The sequence below is a fragment of the Zonotrichia leucophrys genome, chromosome 1 (assembly GCF_028769735.1).
Source record: "Zonotrichia leucophrys gambelii isolate GWCS_2022_RI chromosome 1, RI_Zleu_2.0, whole genome shotgun sequence".
NCBI classification, from domain to species: Eukaryota; Metazoa; Chordata; class Aves; order Passeriformes; family Passerellidae; genus Zonotrichia; species Zonotrichia leucophrys.
Window position 1 is genome coordinate 23,600,438 of NC_088169.1, and position 14,543 is coordinate 23,614,980.

Genomic DNA, 14,543 nt, shown 5'->3' on the forward strand with positions numbered 1-14,543 from the left:
CCCGAACAATGTCTTTCACATTTCTATATGTTTTTACTGAGTTGCTTCTAGAATATTTATGAGAACCAGATAGAGATGATATTATATAATCTAATTCTCTGTAAAAAAACCCAACTCCTTTTAATGAGCTTGTCAGTCTCCTGACAAACTCCTGATTAAATTTCTTTAGATTTTTGTCATCATCAAGGGATGAAAAATAAAATTCATAAATATTGTGCCATTTTAGCAGTACTAATCTGTCAACAAGTATAAAAATATGAATAATTTTAAAGTATCATCAAATTAATAAAAGTTTAGTAATGATAATTGAATTAAGCTCACAAGAATGACAAATGTTGAATTCTAGAAACGATGTTCCTATTTTTTTTGTTCTCAAAATAGAATGAAATGATATTTTCTTCTTCACCATATTCTAAAATTATTACTCCACTGACTTATTTTTCTATTACGTAATGTCTATCCTATCAGAACTAATTGCTTGTGATATGAGGAATAGATGAAGGCAAATGACCTCAGGATGACCTTCACACAGAATTTCCCTGAAGTTAAAGACAAATTGTCCTAAAACGTGTAAATTATTTTCCATATGAGAGAGACTATCGAAATTAAGTGATCATTCTCTCCTTGATTACTTTCTAGTGACTTTTTGTTTATAACATTGCGACTTTTCTATGGAAATATCTCTGCAAAAAAAGTAGTCAATTTTAGTAGCAAATCTAGTAACAGATTTCACTCATTAAAATCATCAATGTTCCCTCAAAATTTTCTAGGATTTCTTTTTGAAATTAAAATAGGTAAATAGTTATATATTCTTCCACTAGTACTGCAACAATCATTGCATACCTTTATACTAGTAATATTTAAAATTTATCATATTACTTTATTAGTTGAGAGCTTTTAAACTCTATTTTCTCATACTTAAAAAACAAAGAATTAAAAAAACTAGAATAATTTTAAAAGATAGTAATCTAATAAAATTCTCAATTAACATTATCAATATGCATTACTGGGCTCATTAAAATTGCACCATGGCAGTATAAATTCACTTTTAAAAATCTCCAACTTTCTTATTAAGACTTAATGAAAAAAAGAAATAATACATATTTAATTATGTATTGAGCCTGCTAAAACTTATGCATGTTTCTAACTTAGAGGCAACAGCTGCATTCTTTTCATTATCACCGTTGTTAGCAAAACATTAAACAGATGTATAGGCTTTTTCAGGGTGAAAGTTTGCAACCTGGCTTCCTTGAGATAGTGAGTCCCAGTTTTTCCTTCTGAAATGGTGAAAAGAAATGACTTAAAGATTTGTAAATATTAAGACTAGACATTCTTCTTTTTTTTTTTTTTCTTTTTCCATAAACTGGATAAGATTTAGCAACAAAATGAAGAAAGAAGTTAATGACTTTGGGAAATACGATGAGCAGAAGGCAGAGAGAAAGGTGATTAAGTAAAGACCATAACAGGTGCAATACTCTCACAGGCACAATAACATAACACTTGGATCTTATATTCCTTGTGCAGTAGCCATCAGACTATGAGTAAATTTCCTTTTCCTGTAATAACTGCTTCCAGTATGTAGGAAGCAATTATTAATGATTCTGGAGATAAGTGTTTCTGTTGGGAGAAGTTCTGTGCATGCATAGGAGAAATCTGATGGGAACTGCTATTGAAAGAGTTATTTAACTTGAAAGAAAGGCAGCCTTGGGTTCCCTTTACAGTCAAATGAATGATGTACTTATTTTTCATTATTTTGTGTTAAAGAGCCCAGGATACCTTCTCTCCTGATATAAGTGCTTCTGTGTAGCAACTAACACTGTGTAGAATATATGCAACAGAAAGACAGGAAAAAAGAGATTATCATAGCATTGTTGAAGGAAAACAACTCTGAAGGATGCTAATGAACACAACTGCTTCCTAATCTGCAGCAGATTCTGATTTTGAAACTTTTTTTCCTATTCAAGGTAATAACTTGGTCTGGCATATGTTTGACTGAATGGGAGCCAATGTGCATACTAAAACGTGACAGTATTGTAAGAAAATCTCCCTGAACTTGGGGTGGTATTAATTGCTGCCTAGGTGTATGACTTTATCTTTGCTTTGGTCAGCTCCTAATGCACATGAGTACTGCTAACCTTTGTACATGTCTGTGGGTCTGAGAGGATTTTAGCCTTTAGAAGCTGTTGAAAGTGTAAGCAGAGCCATGTAATTGCTCAATGGTGTGTTTTAGAAAGAGGCTCTACAGAACATGAGATAATTTGGGCAGAAAGAAGACCAGTGGCTCTCAAAAGCTTTCCTTCTCTTTTTCCCAATTGCTTTCTATTAAATGTAAGGTTAGAAAATACATTTACTATCATTTAATAGGTACAATCTACCTATCAAGAGTCAATTAGCTCTCAGGACATATCTATTAGATCAGTGTTACACTTAGGTATTAGGATGACTTAAAAGATCTGCAGCAAATAACTAGTAAAAAATCACTGCAAACTAATGTCTAAAATATGCTTCATGAAAGTCTTATTTGTGAACTATTCCCCTATGATGCTTTAAAAAAGTAAAGCATATGATTTCCTTTTAAATCTTGTAGTCCTAATGTTTAAATAAAATAACAAAAAAAAAATTTAAATTAATAAAAAATAAATTGCCTTAACCAAAGGCATGTATACACAAAAAGATATGGGTACATAGAGCACATGAGTTTCTCTTTAGCTTTCATAACTGCAAGAAAATGCCTTAAATTATAACTAAGCTTCATCCTGTAGTCTCAAAATCTAAGATAATAGTAAAAACATTTTCATTTTTTATTCCATTAATTTAAGGACTGCTAAATCCTGGCAGACATTACCACACAGATTGACTAAATATAGGGAAAAGGTCTTTTAAGACAGTTTGGAAAACAATCACCAGATGAGTGGTAGCAGTGATGTGTCCTTGGCTTCCCTGGGCAACCAACAGCTTCTGGTCTGGTCTGTGTTAGTCCCTGGCACTTTTCTCCTGCAGCTGCTCTCAGCAGCCCAGTTCTTCAGTCTTTGGCACAGAGACCAGTAGAAAGTTGTAGCAACAATTTGCTGTGTCCTGACACCTACAAAAACAATATCTGCCTAAAGGTGGCCCAAGAGACATGGATTTCTGAGTTCCTATGTTTGATCAATATGGAGTGCCTATGTGAATAGGAAGTTTAGGCAACCGGAGGAAATTTAATTCTGCAGTGATATTAAAACCAAAACCAGACATCATTATCTATGCCACAGAAACTGTTTCACATTCTTTGTGTGTTTGCACAGGATAACAGTTTGTCCTACCTCTTGAATAGTTGCAAAGCTCTGAGTCTCATCGTGGCAGAAGTACCACAAAGAGAAAAATGCATCATTTGTAAAATTTATGTTAGTCAAATGAAGAATAATGGGATTGGTCCCATCTCAATAACCCCTATCTATTGCCTTCAATATTACCAAGGCTTTCTTTCTTACAGGGTCTCTTTATTCTCACTTACATTATTTTAAAAACATTATGGATATGTGGGGAATTTGTTTGTATTTCAGTAGCAAAGCTGTTTTTGTGCACCACAAAGACTTAAACATTGACTTATCATTTTTAAGGCCCAACCTACCAATTAAGTTTTATAATTTTAAAGCAGAAGCCACAGGTTTCTTCTCTTATGGTAGCAATTAGGGAGGCATCTGTCAGTTGTTTCACAAACACCCCTCTAGCATTTGTTTAAAAATGGAAAATCTAAATCTGCCTTAAAAAAATAGCTTGTCAAATTTGAAACCATTGATTCCTTCCTCCTAATTTTCCATGGAATTTTTTTTAATTAAAAACATTTTAATAAGTGGTGTTTTTTTAATTAAAGTTCCTTTACTAGAATGTTTTTTATCATTACGCTAAAATATGTTCTGGAAGAAATGTTTTTCTTTTGTGAATGTCACCATTGGAAAATAATCTTAATTTATCTACATAAAGTATAAACAAAAAATAATCTCAATTATCATACAAAATTTAGTCTTTTGATACTAAGACATCTGTATTTTTTTCCCAAATTATTCAAAGATCTTAGTCCAGAAAAATGTCCTTGAAACAGCATGGGGGTTTGCCTGCATGGGAATTGGGGAATAAAGCCTTTACATTATAAAATTATATTTCTAGATACCCCAATTTCTGTGTTTCCTTTATTGTCAACAGATTTGATCTCATACTAGCACTCATATTTAAATTATTTATTTGAAAAAGTACTATGCTAAAGGATTATATCTGCAACATCATCAAGAAAACATGTAATTGTTAAGAAAACTTGCTGATCTTATATTAACTGCTACTTCCTTCAAAACATTAGTTTTGACTAGTAGGAAGAGGTGTATTTCTTATTCAACAGAAATATTGAGTTCAGCTCAGGAAAAGTCTTTAAGATACTGTTTACAAATGGAGTATTATGCAAAAATGTTTCTCCCCGACTTCACATTTAGTCTTTTGCCTTTTTTTTTAATTTTTCCTCTCAAAAATATGATGGATTTCAACACACTGAAAATCAAATGGTCCTCAAAAGGCCCTGCAATAATGTTGAGATGATGATTTTTATATGGAATAAGAGAAGCATACATATGCTTCATGCACATAACAACATGCAACAGCAGCAGCAGTTTTAGGAATAAAATTACTGAGAATACAGCCTCAGCTACAGGGAAGTGATTCTTGGTGGGACAGGGTACATCAGATGTGTGCAGGTGCATTCATGTGTGGGGGCCTGAATATATGTTGTATTGTAAGACCTGTGTGGGTCTGAGTTGCTCCAAACGAGCTGCAGCTGCAGGGTCCTTAGCTGGGCAGCAGCTGAGCTCGTGAAGGTAACTGAAATAAATAGGGGTGGGTTGAGAGCCCAAGAGGAGCCCCTGAGAAGACAGGAAGGACTGTGCTGCAGAGAATGGAGAAGAGCCCCAGCAGAGAGGCGAGAACAATGCTGCAGCGAAGATTACAACAACTGGTGCCCCGTGTGAGGAAGAACACTGCAACCAAACATTGAAAGAGGTATGGAATCCCCGGACAGCCGAGAGCTGTGCAGCTGAGAGCTGGGACTGTAGAATATAATATGGCCTTTGAATTAAGGAGCTGTAGCAGCAGAAAGCTGGAAGAATATGGCCTTTAAAGAAAAGAGCCTTGGAACATCGAAAGACAGCTGAGAGCTGTGGCAGCCTGAGAGCTGGGACTGTATAGGGATATGTATATATTCTATGGTTGTATCGAAAGACAGCCGAGAGCTGTGGCAGCCTGAGAGCTGGGACTGTATTGTAATTGCTGGACTGTATTGTAATTGTATAATTGTTAAAAGAAAAGGGGGGAAATGTGGGGGCCTGAATATATGTTGTATTGTGGGATCTGTGTGGGTCCGAGTTACTCCAAATGAGCTGCAGCTGCAGGGTCCTTAGTTGGGCAGCAGCTGTAGCTCGTGAAGGTAACTGAGATAAATAGGGGTGGGTCGAGAGCCCAGGAGGAGCCCTTGAGAAGACAGGAAGGACTGACCTGCAGAGAATGGAGAAGAGCCCCAGCAGTGAGGCAAGAACAACACTGCAGCGAAGATTACAACATTCATGTGTGTTGCGGTGTGTTGCAATGTCCTGTTTTAAACTTCCGGGTCCCTTCCCAGGTGTGCCTATACGTTCTCCCTTCCCCCTCGCCCCTTGCTGAGTGTGCCCTGTCAATCAGGGTAACATACCAGCAAGGCGTCGTGTGGTTGGTCCCTCAGGCCTGGGGGACATTGGATAGGTGTCCCTAGTCCCTTGAGACCCTGCCCCTTTCACCTGGTTGGTGGCTCACCTGTCCCCTCCCCTTCCCTTGTCCCGGAGCTTAAAAGGTTAATGAGACCATGCGGCCTCAATTCTGGTGGAGCAGTTGCCCCGGTTCAGACCTCTGTAACCATGGAATAAACATCTGGATATAACCCTCCAGCAGAACCCTCTCCTTTATCTCTTCACCATCGCCAGAAGCTCTCTCTCCTGAGGTAAACGGAGTCCCTGACAAGCCTGGACCTGTTCAGTGGCCCACTGCAACCTCCAGCAGCCAAGGTATCTCTGGGGTAAAGCACCACAGAAGCCGCCTTTGGTTCAGCAGCGAGAGTCACACTGACCCATGCACAATCTAACTGGTAATATTGGGACTCTTATTCCAATATACTGGCGTCCCTGGGTGGGCTTCTTCCTCTGGAAAATCTGCTCACCAAACAGAAGCTGGGCTTTCCAGAGGCGCTGAACAGTCCACGAAACTTCTTCTGGGAATATTCCCAAAGTCTCTAGCTGAGGGCGATGCAACCAAAGCCCTTCTAGCTGGATGCACGGCTGCCAAAGCTTCTCTGAGGTACTGCGAGTCCGTTCTCGGGCTGCGGAGTCGCTTTGCCCACCCTCAGGGACGCCAATATATTGGAATATGAATCCCAATATAACCAGTTAGATTGTGCCTGGGTCAGTGTGACCCTCGCTGCTGGGCCAAAGGCGGCTTCTGTGGTGCTTTACCCCAGAGATTGCAGCAGGACACTGAACAGGTCCAGGCTTGTCAGGGACTCCGTTTACCTCAGGAGAGAGAGCTTCTGGCGATGGTGAAGAGAAGAAGGAGAGGATTCTGCTGGAGGGTTATATCCAGATGTTTATTCCATGGTTACAGAGGTCTGAACCGGGGCAACTCCTCCAACAGAATAGAGGCCGCATGGTCTCATTAACCTTATAAGCTCAGGGACAGGGGAAGGGGAGGGGACAGGTGAGCCACCAACCAGGTGAAAGGGGCAGGGTCTCAAGGGACTAGGGACACCTATCCAATGTCCCCCAGCCTGAGGGACCAACCACACGACGCCTTGCTGGTATGTTAAACCTGATTGACAGGGCACACTCAGCAAGGGGCGAGGGGGAAGGGAGAAGGTATAGGCACACCTGGGAAGGGACCCGGAAGTTTAAAACAGGACATTGCAACACACCGCAACACATGTGTATGTGAGTTTTAATAGAAAACTTTGGACAGAAATCACTGTGCATCTATAAAAAATCCCATCCTGATGAGTATTCCCTGGTTATGTATGGTTGGACAGTGTGATGCTGGTGTTGTTGTTGCCCCTGAACTCCACCTTGGCAAATAATGGTGTAACCTCTAAAAGTCTCAGAGGCTGTCAAACACAACCCTTTTCATCCTGCTGTACAACACCAAGCATTTAACAACATTTCTAGTGCTTTCTCACAGTACAATGAACACAGCATTGTGCTTATAAGATGCTGTTTAGATGCTTAAAAGAAGTAAGATGGTATTACACAGCAAAAAATATACTATTCAACTATAACAGCTGAATCTGATTGAACTAGTAATTGGACCAGACTGATTTAATTACTGGTCTTGTTGCTGGAGTTATAGACACACTAAATAAAACTCTTATTTTCCTGCTTATAACCTGCATTTCCTCCTTGAACCAGAGGTCACTCTTAATATTTTGAAGAGCAGCCAGATTGGAACATCTGGGCAATTACACTTGTAAAAAAGGAGGCAAACATCCTATCAGCTCACAAGATAAATGCATCAATAAGCATTTCCAAAAGCCACCTAGAAAAGAATGAAAATATTTGAGTTAAAATCTGATCAGACTTAATATAGCAGGTGAAAAATAGATATTAATCACAGAATTGGAAACAAATCAGAAAAGATTTTGCTCAAGTGAAGTTGCTAGCATTTGATCTGAGGATCTGAGCTAGAGCACAGCCCATAAGATCATCTGCAATTTCTTTGTTGTAGGTACTTCAAGAGATTTGAAAAGCAAAAAAGCAGGATCATGGATATGTTCCTTGAAAAGCAAAAATGAATTAAGTGGGATGGAAGACTATCTCTTGACATAGAAAGCCTGTATTCTAAAACACAATTTCAAAATATTTTCCATTGTAATTTTTACTCCACTTTTTTAGTCTACTAAAAATAGATAAAAATTAGAGTGGACAGCTTGGATTCCTTCTGAAATGTGTTATTGTGGCAGACCTGAAGACTGATGGAACTGAATGCAGTTAGATAGCATGATAGGTGAAAGAAGGATAGAGTATCATACCAAAAAAAGAGTGCATTCTCAAGACTTTTCAAATCCTTCCAAAGTATCTCCAGTATAACTTTTACTATGTATACCTTGTTTTCCAGAACTGAATGCTGTATTTAAGATAAAACAAAAAGTAGACCGGAAATATTATTTAGGGTTATGTAACTATTTTCTTGTCTTTTTTCTGACATTCAAGAACTGATTTATAAGTTTGTAAGTTATTGGATTTTTGGATTTTTTGGTGGGTTTTTTTTTTGGGGGGGGGGGGAAGAAGAGGAAAAGCCAAATAAATCTCTTTCCATTGTGTTAAAATAAGGTACTTCTATATAAACTAATTTTATTTATTTGAGACTAATGCAAATATGATGCACCAAAATACACCAAAAATTTTAGTTGTCTTCTGAATCATGAACAGCTTAGGCCCCTTAAATATGAAGCAAATGAAGATTAAAAACTAAGTATTCCTTTGGTGATCAGTCATACAAAGAACACTAAATATAACTATTGAAATGAAGAATCCATTCTTAACCCTAAATAATAGCAAATATATCACCAGATTAAAAACATCAGATAAAAATAGCAAATATATCACCAGATAAAACAACAAAAAGCATGCTCCCAAATTATTTTGTCAATCTAAATCCTGAGAATCATTGCCTGCATTCTTACATTTTAAATATCTCTAATAACAAATATGGAGCTTTATTTGTTTACTTACTGTACAAAGTCAGCTCTGTCAAAAACATTAAAATCTGATCATAGTTTGTTAACTGGTATGAAATAAATCAGAATAAATAAAACAAATCATAGGAGAAAGGTATGAAATTCCTGTTCTGAAAATTTTGAGGAAAATTTTAAATTTTTTTCCCAAAAATCAAGAGCATCTAATAGCATATCTGTTCAGATGTAATTTGAGAAGTAGTTTTCACAAAAGTATAGTCTTATGTAAAGTTTTTCAGCTTTCCTCTGAATAGTTTCACAATGAATGCAGAAAACAAAAATGATCAATATTCATTACAAGTATTCTTATCTTTTAGTTATGAAAATATTATATATATATTATATATTCTATATATACAATATATTCTGGTTTTGTACATGAGATAACCTGCTTTGCAAATTCACATGCAGCATTACTTTAAAAATACTAACTAATATGAAAAAAAGATATTTTTAATCAATCACAACTGGAAGCAATAAAATAAGACTTAACCGCGGCTTTTAGGATTAATCCGTTCATGTAGGATTCTGATATGCAATCTAGCTTTCAAAATTTTTAATAAACTATTCAAAAGTGTGAGAATTATTTTCCTTTTTTATTTTAATCCTAATGTGGTGATCACTTTATGTTCACACTGCAAAGCTCATACATAAAAAATAATAATGGAAGAATTAATACAGCCTTCACTGACACACAAACAAGCTTTAATAATAACAACACAAATGGTCATGGCTGTATGCTGTCAGACTACCAGCTATGTCCCTATACATTCTAGTCTACAATAAATATATGATAGGTCATTCTTCTTCCACCACTAATGTGTTTTACATCACAGAATATTTTCCAAGTGTCATTGGCAGCTATTGCCAAGTATCTAACTTGCCTCTCTGTAGGGATGCAGATTTTAACTTGAGCATAAGGAGCAGATGATATGTTCTACATTGTCATGGCTTGTCAGAAGTTACTATATTTGTCTTGCCCCATTGCAGAAAGTAGTTCACATATTTTTATCTATTATTAAAAGGCACCTGACATACCCAGAGGTGTCTGAAAAGACAATCAAACTCACTCAGAGGACATTGATGGCTGAAATGGCAGAACACCAAACATTTAACTTAGATGAGAGAACATATTAGGCTGTAATCATCCCGCCAATATACTTTCTTCTTTTCTCAGGAAAGAGAATTCATTGAGAAACAGACCCTAGCACAGAGAATTCACTCTGTTGAACCAAGGAATTGGAAATTTCCAGAGGGTGAAGACAAAAATTTAAGTGTGAGCCAGCTGTATGGCTAAGCAAACAAAACTAAATTCTCAAAAGTCATACAACCTCTCAGAGGAATGTTTGTATCTGACATTATAACATTACCAATTCTAATGAAAATATTCACCTGAATCACAGAGATGGAAGCTGCCCCTTTCCAGTTCTGCTGTTCCTGATGTGCCTAAACACACATTTTTGTCATTGTTAAACATATGAAACTATCTTCTGCATTGCCCTTGAGTGTCTCTGAATGAGACACTGAGCATAAACATAGCTATTGGTGCAATTCAGCACAACAGTGCACATCTGTAATTTCAGAACTATGCCAAGTTAAAAAACAAGCCATACAACAGCTTCTGTTCTTGAATTAAAAGAGCTGAGCAAAACCAAAAAAATATTTTCATCTATATTAAACCTGTTCTGATAAATTTACATCTGGCTATAGCATTTGAAAAGCTTAATTTGAAAGCCCTTCAGTGAATTCCCTTGAGTAATTATGTTTTTGACCTGCTCTGTGGGGTTCTCACCTTATAGCACAAAACTGGAATTATGCTGTCACTTACTGGTTTTACACCAGAGGAGTCAATTTTTCATTTGATAATGTAATCTGACAGTCTGACAGAAACATTGGAAAAGGCATGAGGTGTACTCATCTCTGGAGAGAATCAGAACTGGTGGAAAAACAGATACTTTGAATACTTGTCTAAATGGGAAACTCATTGCCAAAGAAACATACTGCAGGCTTGTGTCATTCATAGTCACTGGAATTTCTTTAACTGACCTCTCACGATGCCACATCAGGCCCAGGAAGGTACCTATAGCTCACCTTATGTTTTATGTGTAGCTGCACCATGAATAAGGCATAATTTTCAGCTATGACCAAAGAGCTTCCCCTCCTTTTTCTAAAAGAAAAATGGATTTATTTATGCACTCCTAAGACTGTCGTCCAGCCATCAATGGAGGCTTGTATTCAGACTTAATCTCATTTACACCACTTCTACCATAAGGGCAGATCATCAACTACAAAGAGTTTTATTTACACTCAAGTGCATTCAAGTACATCAACTCTTTGGAAAGTGAATATGAAAAGCCCAGTATAATTAAGTCACTATATGCTCCCTAACAGTGTTGGACTGAAAAAAAAATTAAACAAAGAAAGAAAAGATTTTACAACAAATTTGAGTTGTTCTGATGGATATTAAACAAGGATCAGAGTCCTTAACCAACGAAAGAAATGAGGGAACATGGGTTCCAAAGTGTGTAATTACCATCTTTTGACTTTTCCAGTATCTTTGGAAAGTTTTCCTTAAAAACAATGTTTTTCAGTGTTACCAAGTTTCTACTAGGTTAGATCAAAGAATATAAATGCACAAACTCTATATGCATTAAAGCTAAGGGAAGATATCATAGAGGTAGATTCACTGCCTTAAATCTGGTAAAGGGATACTTTGATTTTTGATATCATTTCAGTCCATGCTGAATCTCATTCTAGTTCTCAGGCTGAACCGTCTTTGATTACTTTATAAGGACCTTGGCCCAGCTGCAGCAAGCAAGCACACAAAATTCAGTATATGTTTCTTTCTCAGGTATTCTGATATGTAATTCAATTACATATATAGTATGTGTAGTCAGAAAAATGTAATTTTTAAAAGGATAAGCAGCACAATAAAAAATAAACAAGAAAAGTTCATATTAATATCAAATTTGTATTTTACCCGGGAGATAATTCCTTAACTGGAATGTCAGATAAAAATAATTTAAACATTGTAATGACCTAACTATCATACATAGAAAGAATAAATAAAAAAGTAAAAGATTAAAAATAAGAGTAAAGAATGCAGAGTTCAAGCCTAAGATGATAATTTCAATGAGAGACACACTATTAAACTGTAGAAAAGTCAGGGAAATTTTCATATAACATTCTAGAATGGACAAAATCGATTTTCTGCAATAGAAGAGAAATCAGAAACTAAACACTTTTAAAGATGTTATTAATAAAAAAAAAAAAAAAACCTAATCCTTTTCTTTATTTGAATATTTATATTTACCTTCATTTCAACAGACCCTTTTTATCTCAAATTTCAGAAAGAAAGTAAATTTTGTGGAATGACTTTCTCAGGAATTTTTGTCAAAATATTTTATGAAACCAAAAGATTTTTGAAAGGGGGGTTTAAGATTATTGCAAAGTTAATCTAATTTCACTTGTTAAAAGAATTTACTTTTTTTTGAAAGGATGAAATTTACTGAGAAAAACAGACTTTTCTTGGGAAAGAAAATAATAATGACTAAGCATGTTGTCTTAATCATGAATACAGAAATTTCTGGCTAAAATTTGTACTGAGTTTCTTACTCAGAAGCATTGAATACATTACCATCAGTCATTCGTGAAGGAAAAGGATGTTAAATTGGTAACCTGTAGCAGCCATTCTTCAACTTTTATGGGAAAAGAGACTACAAGAAGTCAATTGCCATAGAATACCTATAGTGGGACATGCTGTCCTATTTTCCCAGTCTGAATGTATTCACTGTCACAAGCACTGGCTTTGTTCTAAACAGGCTATGACTTTTGATGGAATTTAAAGCCATAAAGTGATAATTTTGTATTCAGGAAAGTGCAGAGTTACAAAAATCTTCTATTTGAAGGAGGATTTATATATAAAAGGTTCTTTTATTGGATATATATAGATTCAGAGCATATAAAAAGAAGGTGTTCTGGCAGTTGGGTAAAAGCAAGTAGATTAAAAAAATCAAATTTAGTATGAAATCCTGTAAATTCTCAATTGCGGAGTACAGTAGCAGCATATGAACAGTGCAAGCTGCATGTGAAATTTAGGTAATATTTAAGTCAGTGTTTTTCAGCTATAGAATGTTTCAGCTTTTCTGAAACACTGTTTTTACCTTTTATTATTTTGTCACCTCTTCAAAAGTAAAAAAATATTATAGTTATCTCATTTCTTATACACTGGGAGAGCTATATTTGATGGCATTTGATGAAAAAAAAATCACCCTGTTTTCTTGAATCCCAAAGATCATTATTATGGCCAATTTAGTGTTGTTTGATATGCTGCAAAACTCACCAAATAGAAAAAATAAAACCAAAGGAATAAGAATACAGCATTTAGAAACAGGAAGTTGAAAACAGATGACCATTTGGGCTCTGAATAAATAACATTCATGGTAGAAACTGCTTAATGCTCACAGAATTAAAAAAAAAAAAAATAGAATAATTGGGATCTAATGTAAAGGGGCTTTTGTTGTTTGTGAAAGGAATAGCCTCTAGATAGCACTGTTACAGATAATTAAGTGGTGAGTCACAGAAAATTGAACATAGGTTGAAGGAGGACAATCTTTCATGTAGAGTAAGATCAGATCAAAGGAAACAAAATATTCTAAACCCTTGACTAAATATTTAAGCATCTATAAGATATCGCAAAAAGAAGTATTTCAACTAAAAGGGAAAGGTACATTAATATATTTCTAGCAAACAATGAATATTAAACTAACATAAAATAATTGTAGACTAATATGGGAATAAACACAGAAATCATCACCAGGAAGCTAAAGTTTTAAATTTGAAGGAGCTTCTACTAAGTGTTGGGTAGTTACAAATTTTAGTTTTTTTGAAGTACATATGCAGAATCATATATGATCCTAAGCCAAAACTGAGTGTTTCTTCTGTTTCCTTGCAAAGATTGTTAATGTATATATTAACAAACTCCATAATTTTTAGAAGTTTTATAATTAAGCATTTTAATTTTTCCTCTACATTGCTCAGAGGGATTTTACTGATAAGTATAGAAAAGAATTCCCCCTTGTCTTTTTCCCTTTTTAAGAAGCCTATGAGGTAAAAAGTTGAATTGCTAAAGTCTGGTTTACTTCAAGGTGATGTGTCTTTTTCAGGAGCATATTAAACCTCTGTAACACTGACAGGATGCTAAAGCACTGTTATGTCTATCAAGTCATAAATTTGTTGTAATGGAAGTGATGTCTGAATAAATGAAAAACATTGAATGGGAAATCAAAATAGCATCAAGATATCTTAAGAAAACACATTTAACAAAAAAAATTGCCGTTTAATAAATAGCTAATGCTTTTAAAAACACATTACATTTAGGCTGCCTGAGGTTAAAAAAAATGCAAAAACAATTTTTAAAAAATGTACATAGATTAGTTACTATATCATTAAACAAAGATATATTCTATTTCATAGTTTGTAAATCTGATTTTAGTTTGTGTAAAAGGCCAAGAAATACAAAACAGAGGAAAAAAATTACGTTAGACAGAATTTATGTGAATTAATCCTCTCTTTGTGCATATACATAAATGAGAGAAAAAAATTGAGAAGGATATATTTGTTTTGCAAGACATTGATTGTTCTATATAAGGCATTTCAAGGAGAGAACAGTTATCTCCTCAAGATAATGTGTTTGCTCTTTCTTTGCAGCTTTCCAGGTCCACAGGCACTCATCACTGACATTTCTGAGACTAGCAGCATATGTTTTTCATAGTAA